Below are 14,198 nucleotides of genomic sequence, written 5' to 3'. Positions count from 1 at the left end.
TTGTTTGTTTGTTTACTATGATGTAGAATGGTCAACAGTCTGCTGCTGCTTACTTACTCATTATACTTCTAAGTCCGATCCACGCTGATTCTCCAGATGTCTTGCTGAGACAATGGTCCTCAAGCCCAACCAAAGAAGCTTCAGGTCACAGCCTCAGGAGAAAGGAAGGGCTTAGCAGTGTTAAGACCAAAGGACCTTGGGGCTGTCAACACAGGTCAGGATGAAATAGTGGAGACATTTTGGATTATAAGCATTCTTCAAATAAGAAAAATATACTCTGTTACCAGATTCCACTTAGAGCATGGTCATGATAGTCCTGTTCTAGCTCTAGACAGTGGGTGGGAAGGAGATAAAAAATACTGGGAGAGTTAACTTTGACCCTCTTCCCTCTCCTCTCTGTCTACTAAAAAAGATCTCTACTTGAATGAGCAATAAGAAAATATACGTATAGCCTATATCAGACTATTTACAGCCTGGTGAGGAGGGGAAGAGAATCTGAATCATAATGTTAGAAAAAACTTGTTTTTTATTTGTCAAAATCTTATTCTACATGTAATTGAAAAAAATAGATTTCTATTCTCCTAGGCTCAGTTATCACCTCAATCAAATATGTCTCCAGTTCTAAAGTTCTGTATTTTCTTTTGCATATTTTTCCAATAAATATTTTACAGATGCTTTTCTTTACATCATTTCCATTTCCCAATGACTTCTGTTCTATCACACACAGATACTCTTCTTCATGATGAAAACTAAGCAAAATGAACCAACATACTGGCTATGGGAGACAATGCTATGCTTTCTTTGGCACCTGTAGTCTACCACCTCTCTGCCAAGAGGAGAGAGGAATGCTTTAGCTGCTCACTACATTAAGAATGTCATTTGATTTATTTTTTTTTGTTTCTTAGTTGGCTTCATTTATATCATTGGGGTCATTGTAAACATTATTCTCCTGTTTCTATTTATGTCTACCAGAGTTCATACACTTCCTCCCAGGTTTCCCTAAGTTTTTAATATGCACAGTTTCTTACAGTGCAATCACATTCCATGAAGGGCATGCCACATGTATCCAAGTCTTCCTAAATGGAAGGGCACCTACATTATTTCCAGTCAGTCATCTAATTAGCCTTTACTACCTGCCAGGCACATATTTCTTTGCTTCTTTAAAAAAAAAAGAACCACTATAAATGTCAGTCCTATTTTCCCAAATGGACATCTCCATCTGGATGCTCTACCAGCACCACAAACTGAATTCCTCAATTCTCCACTTGTCACATCCTAATTTGTATCGTTGTTTGCCATGTATTTTCCATCTTCCCTATTGCATTATAAGTTCCTTTAAGGAGAGATCTCTCCTTAGTTCATCTGTTTCCCCAGCACCAAGGACAGTTCTCTGTACATAGCAGGCTCTAGGTATAGTACAAATGCTTAGCTCAGCTATTGGATTTAATACTATGCAGATAAAACCAGAGTGAGTCCCAAGCCAACAATGCAAGACAGGCAGGCATTTATTATCTTCCCATTTAAAAAAACAGAAAATGAAAAAAAGTCAAAGGGTCTGTTTGTGCTTCTGGTGGCTATGAAATAGTCTGGCAATTTAAATTTATGCTCTGATATAAATGTACATTAATATTCTGCTTATTGCATCAACACAGATATAAATTATGTGGCACAGAACATAATTAAGAGCGATTTATTTTAATTAAGGTGTATTACTAGATGTAAAATGTAACATCCTTGGAGATGCATCATTAATTCTTCTGAGCAACATATGCAAACATCGTCCTGTTGTGCTGTAAATATGTTCACTGCCCAAAACATCCCTTTTAGAGGCAAGCAAAGCATTCACCTGCTGCCTCTGTGTTTGTTAGGGGAGGCAGAAAAAATCTCTTTCTTATCCTAGGAAATAGGGTGGAGGAGTAGTTTGGGGTTCAGGTATCAGCTCCTTGGGTTGGATACGTTTATATCACTTGAATTCAGTTGACATTCTTCAGAAAGAGCAAAGAGACCAGGAGTGCGCTCCTAAAAGTCATGTGCGTCCCAGGCAAGTCTTGTCACCTTTTCTAAGCTTCAGTTTTTTCTTGTGAAATGAGTATAATTACTTTACTATTTCCCTCATGAGGTTATTGTAAAACTTAAATAATTTCTGTAGAACACCCTGTACACCTGAAAGTGCTATGTCAGCTTATCATTATTATAGAAGCAATAAGATTTGAGATTTTAGATACATACCTTTTGAAAGCTCCTTCCCCCCCCCACCCTGAATATCTGTGATGCTTCTGTAGTCAGAACATTTCTGCATATTGCATGACATTGTTGTTTTGAGGGCCGTATGGAAAGTATGACACATTGGGAGTCTGACAAACTGCATTTACTACCTGGATCTTTGGCAAAGTCAATGAACTTCTTTAAGTCTCAGGTCCTTGACTGGGGTAGACTAGAATCTAAGGTGATTTATTGTGCATAAGGACTTTTGCCTTTTTTTCCTTGCCTCCCCCAGAACCACTTACCAATACTTGATTGATGGCATCAATGACCTCTGAGATCCCTTCTAGCTTCCGATATAGGCTCGTGATACAATGTAATGCTTTCTGTAGCCCACCCTGGGCAGCATGCCACAGCGCCTTCTTCATTGCTCCCACCCCACAACAGACCATAAGCCTCACAGGCTTGCCTTTTCTCTTGATGTTTGTCTTAGTGCACGCAGGGAGGTGTCAATTGGAAAAGACATTGGAAAGGCCATAGGCTCAAACTCCCCTCCTTACTATGATCCTGGATGGGTCGTTTCATCTCTTTGGAACTCAGTTTCCTCATTTGACAAAAGATGGGATTTTGAATGAGAGGAGATCGAAATAAGCATGTATTCAATGACTACCAAGTGCCAGGTGCTGTGCTAATCATTTTACAATTATTATTTCATTTGACCCTCACAACTGTGAGAGGCAGGTGCTATTATTATGATCAGCCCCATTTTACAGATGAGCAAACTGAGGCAAATGGAGGTTAGGTGACTTGCTACAGGTCACACAACTATTGCATGTCTGCAGCCAGTCTGAACTCAGGTCTTCTTTATTCCTAATTCTTATGGTCTAGCTCTCTATCCATCTCTAGATGAGTTCTGAGATCCCTTCAGGATCTAAATCCTATGAGACCTACTCACCTCTTCATAAACCTTGGAATGAGTTTCTCCAGACAGCAGGTCAATGCAGTACTTTTTTTTTTCACTGCCCCCCCCTTTGATATCCTTATTTCTGCCTGCTTTCTGGGGGCAATTAGAGCAGTGCTGGCAGAGCTAACCCTCCCCCAAAGAAAAGCTATCTAGTCCAAAGCAAACACAGCAGGTTACTTAAGCTTTTACAGTTGCAGAGAGCTCCAAGAATGAATGATGTACTCTATAGTTGACTATTCTCTAAGTGGCATGCTTTTAAGCCACTCTCCCCTCTAAGCCTCATCAGATGTCTTTATTAGTAGTAAGGGCCCAGGAATCACAGGGTAGCAGTGCTAAGAAGTCTTGGAGGCCATCTGGTCCAATTCATGTCTGAATGAGAATCCTCTCTTTGACAATACTGACAGGTGCTCATTCAGCCTTTCCTTGAATAACTCTAGCAAGAGACAACTCATTGCCCCCCAAGGCAGCTGATGATTGCACTTTTGAACAATTCTAACTATTGGGAAGTTTTCTCTGAAGTCAAGCCTCCATTGGCCTCTCTCAAATTTCCATCCATTGTTCTTCATTCAGTCTTCTGGGATCAAGCAGATCAAATCAAATTCCTTTTCCACATAATGGCTACCATTTTATTATGGCTACCACTGCAGATTTCTGACTCATTCTGGACCCCTTTTTTTCATTTGTCCTGCAGTCAGTTGTGATAAAGCATCTGAGATAGCCACAAATGAGGGTTAACAGAAGGCTTGATAAAGGATCAACAGCTAAAACTGGCTACTGACCATTCCATATAACACAGCAGTAAAGTCTTACTTATTTTGAAAATAGGGATGAGTGGACCATAGTCTTAGAACTGGAATGAACCTAGAACTAATTTTACAGGTGAAGAAACTGAAGCCAGAGAGGAAAATGGCTTCCTTAGTGTCATGGAGTTAATGAGTCCCTCAGTTGGGATTTAAAATTGTCTTCCTAATTCTAACCCAGCTCTCTGACTACTTTCTACACAGCCTCTACATGTAGTCTACCACTATTCTGCATCCCTCAACTATGCCTTCAACTCTATTGCAAAATTCCTATCACCCAAAGAGAGGAATGAGGTGTCTATTACTGAGCAAAAAGTTCTGCTATTAGATGCTATGGATGATGGGAGGCTGGGAAGGAGAGAAAATCCTCTAGGTACATAGATTCCCTTGAACTCTCAAACAGCATGGAATGATTCCAGGGCTGTTGGCTTTAGCAATTTTGATTCTTCTCTAAGGATGTGGCCATTTTTGCTTGCCAAAAGCTAGGCTTCCCTTTGGATTCAATCAAGGATAAACTTGTTTGGGATAGAGAAGGAATAATTGATTTAGTCACATTTTCATGGTTAGTTTAACAGCTTATTATCTGTCTCCAACTTTCTGTGACTACATCAAGGGGAAAGGGGGTAGAAAATCAAATGGTCAAGAACCAACTACCTCTCTTTAGTAGGAAACAGATAATTGGTTAACATTCACTTTGCTATCACACTTTTCTGAAGACAAAATCTATCACTCTCATACCTAGATTACATTTAATTTTTATCTCTGCCCCTTAGAATCTCCTGTCCCTTAAGGTTCAGCTTGAGTCACCTCCCTCAAGAGATATTTCCTGATCCTGTTAGTGAAGAGCACTTACTATGTGACTCTAAACAAGTAACTGAACCTCTGACAGCCTCAGTTTCCTCAACTGTAAAATGAAGATAATACTAGCATCTAAATAGGTTGTGAAGACTGATATTTGTAAAGTGCTTAGTTCAGTGCCTAGACCATAGTGGGTAATTAATGTTCACATCCTTCCTCCTTCCTTCTTCTATATCCTCCCCTCACAAATAACTATATTTTGAAGTGATTTTCCTCAAGGTGGATTATAAATTCATTAAGAGAAGGGATCGTTTCTTTTTTTGTTGTATCTCTAGCACAGTGCCTGGTACGTAGTGGGTGCTTAATAAATTCCTACTGAGTAAAGAGATAGCTGGATGAATGAATGAATAAATGAATGAATGAATGAATGAATGAATGAATGAATGAATGGAAAAAAAGTTCAATATGGAATCTTCAAAGCTATCACTGTGATCAGATCCTGACTTCCAATCTTCAAACATTCACAAAAAGATTACTATGCAGAAAGGCCACTGCCTAGAATTAATACTAATCTAGCTCATGAAAGTTATTCAGTGAGATATCTGGATTGTGAGACAGCAAGAATTCATGTACATTGTCACTGTCACAAAACTCCATCAAGAGCAACACAACAAAGGCAGGCTGATGCAAGAGCCACACATAAAGCCATTTCTGATGATATCAAGGAAACCTATATTTAACATATCATGTATTATTCTCAAAAATGTTTACTTTTTATCACTAGATCCAATGACTTGCTTCGGGGGGTCTTCTATCTTTAAGCATAAAAATTTACAATCTCACAAAGAACTGGGAGATTGGTTCTTTATCAAAGATCATCAAAACAACAAAAAGCTGAAATACAGGAGAATTCCACTTACAGAACATACAAGTGAAGCCTATATATATAGAATATATAAATGAAATTCCTGATTTATCAACAAAGTAGGGAATGGTTGATATTAGATCCATCATCAGAAAAGATGAAAAATGCAGGGAGGATGCTCCAAGGGAAGGTAGATTCAACTATCTTTGTACATTTGCATCCTCACTATCACCATTCCTTATTCCACCAATAAAACCTAACACTTCCCTCCCCAAACTATCCTGAACTTAATTGAGGGATAAGAGACATTGGGTAATCCCAAAGAAAATTCAAATGCCTTGATCCCTATGGGAATATGGACTGAGATTTGGTAGACTTGAATTCAAGTATGGCTCTAACACTTCACAGTTCTATGACCTTAGACATATCTCTCTCCTTAGCCAGGAAAGGTTACTTTGACTATCAAAGGGTATAGAGGACTTGGAATTTCTCATCTTCCTGTTGAAATCCTAGTATTATCCCCAAAACTGCAGTAGATGGCAACAGTATCTGCATCAGAAACTCATAACAGATTGGCAAGAAAAAAGAATAAAGTCTCTTTGGGCCTCAGTTTCCCTCATCTATAAAACAGATAATCCTTGTTCTGCCTACTGTTCACTGCTATTTTATGCAAAATTCTTTGCAATCTTAAAATGCCATAAAAATTAGTTATCATGAAGTAGGCAGCCAAATGCCTGAGCTTCTAAGGGTGATGTGTGAAGTCAGCTACTTGAGTTCCTACTGAGATTCAGAGGTGGTAGGGCCAGAGAGCAAGACCCCTTCTGAGAACTAAAATGGAAACTTGGGTCCTCACCTCACAAGCAGAAAAAAAAATCAGAAAAAGCAATTTTTTAGATGTCTGGGGAGGCACCACTGGGCCTGGAGTCAGGAAGAAAAGACCTTAGTTCAAATCTAACTATGTGAACCAGGCCAGTCACTTAACCTCTGAATGCCTGATAAAAGGATCCACAGGATCCACTGGAGAAGGAAATGGTAAACTACTCCAGTGTCCTTGCCAAGAAACCCTCATGGACAGTTAGGGTCCCAGGGGTTATGAAGTTAGCCATACTCAGCACAATCAATCCAATCTCCTACACCTACATCAACATATGTGACTGTGTGCAATAGTAGACAAAGTACTAGACTTGAAGTCAAGATGATCTGAATTCAAATCCTGCCTCACGTACTTAAGTGCGACCCTAAATAAGTCACTTAATGTCTCTTGGCCTCAGTTCCTCATCTGTAAAATGAGGGGGCCGTACAAAATGGCTATATGATAGGATCATAGATTTAGAGCTGGAATAATTTGGGTGTATTCCAGGTCTAAATCTATGATCCTATCACCTCTAGTTATGGACAATAACTATTGGTCTTCAGAATTTTAACCTTGTGACCACAAGAATTCTTAATTATTAAAAACATTCTTTCAAACAGAATTCTGAGTTCAAAAGGAGGAAAATAGATTCAGGCATAGTAGATGTTAGTAATCAATGTTAGAAACCAAGACAGATCTGAAGTTCAATTTAATTCCCCAAACATTCCACTTAGTTTATAATGTACCCCTTTTCACGTGCTAAATTCCTGTGCGTTTGTCAGTTGGATGGTTGGTTGGCTGATGTCCTTTGTACTCAAAGAGAACCAAAATGACATCATTATGTCAGTCAGTCCACAATGTGTCCAATTATGGTGGATTGAGTACAAATAGCTTTTATGAACATTTATGATAGAGATGTCTAAATGTGCCTGCCCATCTCATGTTTTTTTCAAGCTACTACAATTCTGATTTGCTCGTAGAGCACAGAATCTTCTTTGATGAGGGCACACCATGCTGGACCAACCAATGCCAGTATCTCCCATGTCTCCCAATAGAAAATGAAGTTCTTCAAAGAAAGCTTGAGTGTCCTTGTATCACTTCTGACATCCACACGAGTGCTTGCCTTCTGCGAGTCCTCCAAAAATAGTCTTTTAGGGATATGCATTTGGCTTTCAAACATGTAGCCAGCCCCACAGAGCCATGCTCTCTGTGGTAGATTTCCACTTGGGAAAGGACCTCAATGTCCAGTACCTAATTCTTGCCAGGCAATCTTCAGGAGATTTCTAAGACAATTCAGATGGAAGTGATTCAGTTTCCTGGCAAGGGGCTGTTAGATGGCCCAAATTTCATAGGTATTCAACGAGGTCAACACTCTGTAGATCTTCAGTTTGGTTGGCAGCCTAATATCTCCTCTCCCACGTGTTCCCTTGGAGCCTACTGAACAAAGCTCTGGCAATGCATGTGGTGACGTCATCATCTATGTGTACATCCCTAGAAAGTATAATGCCAAGGTAAGGGAACTTATCTACAGCATTCAAAACTCCTCCATTTGCTGTAATTGATGGTTCCCTGTATGGATGATGTGGAGCTGGCTGGTGGGTTTTCTTGGTGTTGTCAATTTTAATAGATTGTGCATCTGTTAACATTTACGTCAAATGCCATCTCCATGAAATCTTTATCTTTTAATCTGCCCATTTGGGAAACTATTCCCTCTATGACAATGTACTTTGTTCAGTAGTTCCATTTAATTCACTTAAGTTGCCCTCCATAGCGTAGTTACCTGGGTTTGTTTTATACTGTTATTAGATTGTGACCTTAAAGAAAGGACTGTCTCACATCTAAGTATTTTAATCTCCACCAAAGTCTAGCACTCAGCTCTATGCATAGCAGGCATTATGTTTCTGAATGAGTAAAAAGAATACACTAGAAGATTTCTAAATTTCCATTTCTGAATCCTATGACCTAATGGAATGAAACCAATCTTATCTACTTTGGTTCTTTATGTAATGGTGTACCCAGGGAGGGAAAGGAGGTGTCAGTCCACACAATTAAAAATAAGTGATAAGATGAATTATTTATCACACCCAGAATGCTCCTGAACACCTCTCTAGGTATGAAGTCAATTAGCATTACCTGAGGGGTTTGGTCATTCTGGGCTTGTATAAAACCATAAAGCTAAATGCAACTAGGTTTATCTCAGTATCTGGCATCAAAAAGAAGATAATGTTCCTGTAGAGAATTCAATGGGGGGCAGTGGGAGGAGAGAGGATCAGAGCCCTAAGTTTCAGTGTTGGTCTGTCTCCTTTCAGTCTCCATTCTCTACTTGGCCAAGGAAGGGCCCTTTGAGTCTCAAAGGATACAAGGATTTAGGACTTCCTATTTGCCCAATGGAACCCCAGAATAGCAGTGGCTGGCAACAGTGTCTGCATTAAGACCCAAGAACAGACTATTTGAGGTGAGTAAAGCTACAAAGGCCCTAGCTTAAAAATTATACCATACCTAAAGGTGAAGACTTGGGCAAAAGTACTTCAAAGAGTCAAGAGTTACCCTTTTGCTACATGTTATGAACTTTGAGGAAAATGTTTTTATACCAATTATTTTTATTTTACCATCTTAATAAATAGCCCTAATTAAGTGTCTTTACTCAAATGTGAACTTGAGTCTTCCTGACTCTAGACCCAACACTATCCATCATACCACCTAACTGCCACATAGAAACATTCACAGAAAATAAAAATGGGAAATTTCAATTATGTGAAATTTTTAGAAAAATTTTATACAAGTAAAATTTATTGCAGCTAAAATTAGAAAGAAAACAGAAAATTTGGGGAAAATATTTGCAGCATGTTTCTCTGATACAGCTATAATGTCCAAAGTACAAAATGAATGGATTCAAATTTAACAATAGATAAGAGTCAAAGGACAAAAACAGGTAGGTTTTTTAAGCATTTTTTTTAAACTTTGAGTTTCAAATTCTCTATTTCTTCAACTCCTCAAAAATCTTTTCTACAAGATACTTGATAAGTAGTAAATTTAGCCATTGTTCAAGTACCTCTACTTCCCAAGGCACCCCATTATATTCTAATAATGAAAGCTCTAATAATTAGAAAGTTTTTCCTCATATGGAAGCCCAAATTTGATTCTTTTATCAATTATTCCTAGTTCTATACTCTGGAACCAATGGAAGAATAGGCCCAATCCCTTTCCCACAGTATCTAGTGCCTCTTAATTTTTCTCAAAGAAAATATTTGTGATGTTCAGGTGTTCCATTTCTGTTAAACTAAAAACTTTGGACCTCTCATTCTTTATTCCTAAACCATAATGTCCAGCATGTTTTCCAACCCTTTCTTATTCTCACCTTTGCACTGAATTAAATATTAAAGAACATATTGGTTTAATTTGTAATATCATACATTTAGTATGGATTTTTTTCCATTTAATCTGCTACAACTGATACTGAGACAAGCTAAAATTATTTTCATTTTAGTATCTTGATCATGAGTTCTGCAGCATCAGGTGACCAGATGTCTCATGAACTAAGTTTTTCATGGTTTTGGACATAGGATAAAACCAACTCCTTTATTTTTCCTTAAAAGGAGAACTTATGAGCCGTTCTTCTATTTGACTACAATTTCCTTTGTAATCTTCTGAATCCACTTATAGTGAGAATACCAAGATTGACGTTGTATTTCCTCCAGTAGTACAATACCTGGAAGAGACATATCATAGAGTAACACTAAATAGGATATAAAGTTTATCAAGACACAGACTAGACTGTTACTTCATTAGTATATAGAGGGAATTCCAGATGGATCCTTCCTCTACCAACTCAGTTTAGCACATGCTCTGAAAGTTAGTCTCAAATTGTTGCCAAAGGCATTGAGAGGTTAAGTGGTTTGCCCAAGGTCACACAGCCAATATAGTCAAAAGTAGAATTTGAACCCAGGACTTCCTTGTTGTCCTGTCCTCTCTTTCCTATATCATATTGCCTTTCTGTTTATAGATGGTCTAAAAATGGTTATTCTAACCTTCTGCCCCATTATGACAGAAGCGGAATGGGGCCAAACCCAAGAGGACATTTTGCATTTTTCACTTTATATGTAGTTGCAACCAAAGAATTAATTTGTAAGTGGCTCATCTGCTGGTGAGAAGCTTACCCAAATTTATCTAGGCTTGTCTTTAGAAAGCAGAGTAGGGCTTCACGGAGGGCTACAAACTAGACAAATCCACTCCCGTTCACCAGCCCCTCAAAAGGAAAATCTGGCATCCCCCTCAATGACTCTGGCATTCTGAAGCAGAGTTCCTGCCTGAGGCACTTTCTTACCTCCTTCTTTGGTGCTCCTCTCCCCACTCATTCCCTGGTCTATGGCTGAAAGCTTCTCCCTGCTGTGGTGTACCCCAACCTCACCTCTAGGTCTCCCCAAAGTAAACTTATCCAAGCCTTCCCTTCTCCTCTCATGGAAACCTTCATTCCATCCATGTTACATTCCTCAACGCTGAGGCATCAGACTGAAATGAAGGAAGAGGGAATGAGACATTCCCATTTCAAGGGACTTGGATTCCACTGGCATGGGTGCTCCTCCACTCAAGTATTTCATGCTTTATGGACAACCCTGATGCACCATGTGAAAGACACTTCTGTTATTACTTCAACTCAACATTCCTGTCCCTCCCCAGAACAAAGCTCCCTTCCCTGGCCAGCCTTCCCTCATATGTTATCTTCAACATGAGCATCTTCTGAGCAGGGCCTCTCTCATGTGTATTTGTATTATTCAGCACAGTGCCTGCCACATAAGCAGCATTCTAGGGGATGGAGAGTCAAGCCCAGAGACAGAAGGTCCTGGGCTCAAATCTGACCTCAGATGCTTCCTAGTGGTGTGCCCCATGGCAAGTCACTTAAGCCCCATTGCCTAGCCCTCACTACTCTCCTGCCTTGGAACTAATACACAGTATTGACTCTAAAATGGAAGGTAAGGATTTTTTTTTTTAATTCATTCAACAAAGTGTTTTTCTTAGAAGGATGACAAACTTTCTTGGAGACACTAATACAAAGAATATAGTATGAGCATGAACAGAATCAGAATGTTAGGAATGGAAGAGGCCACTAGACAACGTCCTCCATTCTGCTAACAGAGAAAATGGCTGCAGAGGCTAAGGGGCCTTTGGACCTGGAGGACCAACCTCCCAACCGTAGGCATAACGTGCAAGAAACCAAGTGGCTGCAGCCAGTCTCCACGAGCCAAGGCACCTACTGAGGGTGAATTAACCAAATTAAGGGGAGGCTGACCACCGACGGCTCGGCCTCGGGAATCTGCCTGGCCCCTTCACTTGTGCCGCTGTGGCCCAGCCTACCTCTGCCCTCACCCCTCTAGCTGAGCGCAGGGGCTCCATGGCTGACCACTCACTCACCCACCCTGGTAGAATGGACCACCTGGCATGGTCAACAACCCTGAGGGCTAGGAATGCCATGTGAGCAAACTTCATTTCCAGGTGGATGAGGAGGGCAAACCTGACTGATCACAGTATCTTTGTGTTCAGTGAGACTCTCCAGGGCCTGAATGCTCCCAAAGCCCTGGCCCTGCTCAGGCTCTGAATACACCCAGCAGCAGGTGCTGCTGGTCGGGAGGACCACGTACTGCTGGCCCCATCTTGTGCCTGAGAGCCTGAAGGGCCAAGAAGCCCCATGCTTTGACAAGCCTGTGAGGAAGAAACTGCCTGCCTCAGGATATTTGAATGCTTCCATTCCTTCTCGGTATCTCTTCATTGGCAACTAGGTAAAGGAGAATATAAGAACGTTGTACTTGGAGTGGCGACTCCATGGCTATAGGAGCCCTCAGCCAAAGAACCAAAGAAAGGGAACAGGGCAGAGCACTGTGTGTGTTGGGGGAGGGATTTGCACCATCTCTAAAAGAAAGAGCATCCAGCTGGAATCCATGTGGTCCCCTATAAGAGCTCCTCAATGTGGGAGGAAGCCAAGACATCTTTGAGGTCTAGTCTCCACAGGATCCACCATCAAAGAGGAAGGAGTCATGAAGTGAAAGATACAGGAATAAAAGGGGAAAAGTCTGACCTTATCAAAGAACTCAGGAGGAAAACTCAGTTAAAATCTAGAGCACAAGTAAAAAGTCAACAGGAAAGACATTAAAATAATAGGTACTATGGCCACTAACATACCTAAACAAGGCCAATCTCTAAATAAATATTGCAAGACAGAATTTAAGGGCTTAGCTCCAGATACAACTAGATAATGCCTTATTTCCTGCCTTGAGGAGTCCCATCTGGCTCTATCCTACTTTTTCAGATTCAATAGTTTCCCTTCAGACACATTTTGGTCCCACCAAACTAGGCTTGTTCTTCACACAGTACATGTCATCTCCCGACTACATACAGATTGTACAAACTACAGATTCCCTCTGAACAGATTGTCCGCCCCCCCCATATCTGTGATGCACTCTCTCCTCACCTCTGTTTTGTTGCCACTTTTCCTGATCTCCCTTCCCTGTCCCAAGCTGTTAATGCCTCTTCCCACCATTCAAATCTTGTATCTATTTGGTATTTATCTACATGTATATATAGGTTCTTTAAAGCTAAAGATTTACTTTGATTTTGTCATTGTGTCTCTATTGCCTAACACACTCCCTGGAACATAGTAGGCATTTAACAAATTGATTGGCTGATTAAATATATGATGCAACAGTGATAGCTTCTTTCCAAAAACTCTTCTCCAACATGTTATCACAAAAAATGCACATCCTTTGTGCTCACATATTTTCTTTTGATTCAATGTCTAAAATTGACACTGATGTTATTGGCATTCAAGTTCTATACAACCTAAACTCTGATTCTCTAAGGTTAACAACATTGTTGTTGGCAAAAATATTCATTAATCCTGCAAACACATCTTAAGATAAATTATTGCAACTACATTAGCTATACACAGCTGTTTCTGTTCTTCAAAAGCTGTTCTTTTTGTACTTTGATGAAAACAGCAGAACTAAGTGAAAAATAATGGCATCACCTTTTTCAGAAGAAACTCAATTTTTTTTTCAAAAATACACTCCTGGAAGAAATCTTCAAACTTGGAATTTCACATCCAAACCTCTCCTAGTTACCTAATCAGTGCTTAACATCTGTGCAAGCCAGTTGGTTCTCGACAGCTCCCGTAGATCTTTAAGGACTGTTTCTTGGCAGCCCCTTTTTTTACTCTAAATGAAAGGTTAATCAAATCAGTCATACTAGTATGTTGGCTAAATAAACACCCTGTCTCCAACAATGATGAAACAGATGCATTATAGTTCCATTTACCCAGGGGGATCATTTTTCTATAATTATATTCATTTTTCCTCAGTCTCCTTGGTAGTACAACAGTATTTTAAATACTTCATGTAAACCCAAATTATAACTCCTCATTTCTAGTATTCTTCTAGTGCTAATTAAGGCCTTTTTAACAGCAAAATTATTATTCTATTATACATGAGCACTAGAAGTATTCAAAAGTTTGTCTCTAGCTGAAAGTTAACTACACAAGATATAGAGATGACTCACATAGATAACCAAAAGTTATTACCCAATAGAACAAAGGATATGAAAATACTGTTCTCAAGAAAGTCATGTGAAAAAATACTCCATATCACTAACAACCCTGAAGTTTCATTTAACACACCAGCAGATTGGCAAAGATGACAAAGGATGGAAATAGTCATTATTGGAGTTAGT

The sequence above is a fragment of the Gracilinanus agilis genome, chromosome 5, assembly GCF_016433145.1.
Source record: "Gracilinanus agilis isolate LMUSP501 chromosome 5, AgileGrace, whole genome shotgun sequence".
Lineage (NCBI taxonomy): Eukaryota > Metazoa > Chordata > Mammalia > Didelphimorphia > Didelphidae > Gracilinanus > Gracilinanus agilis.
The sequence above is the reverse complement of the archived record's forward strand: the minus strand, read 5'-3'. Positions refer to the sequence as shown.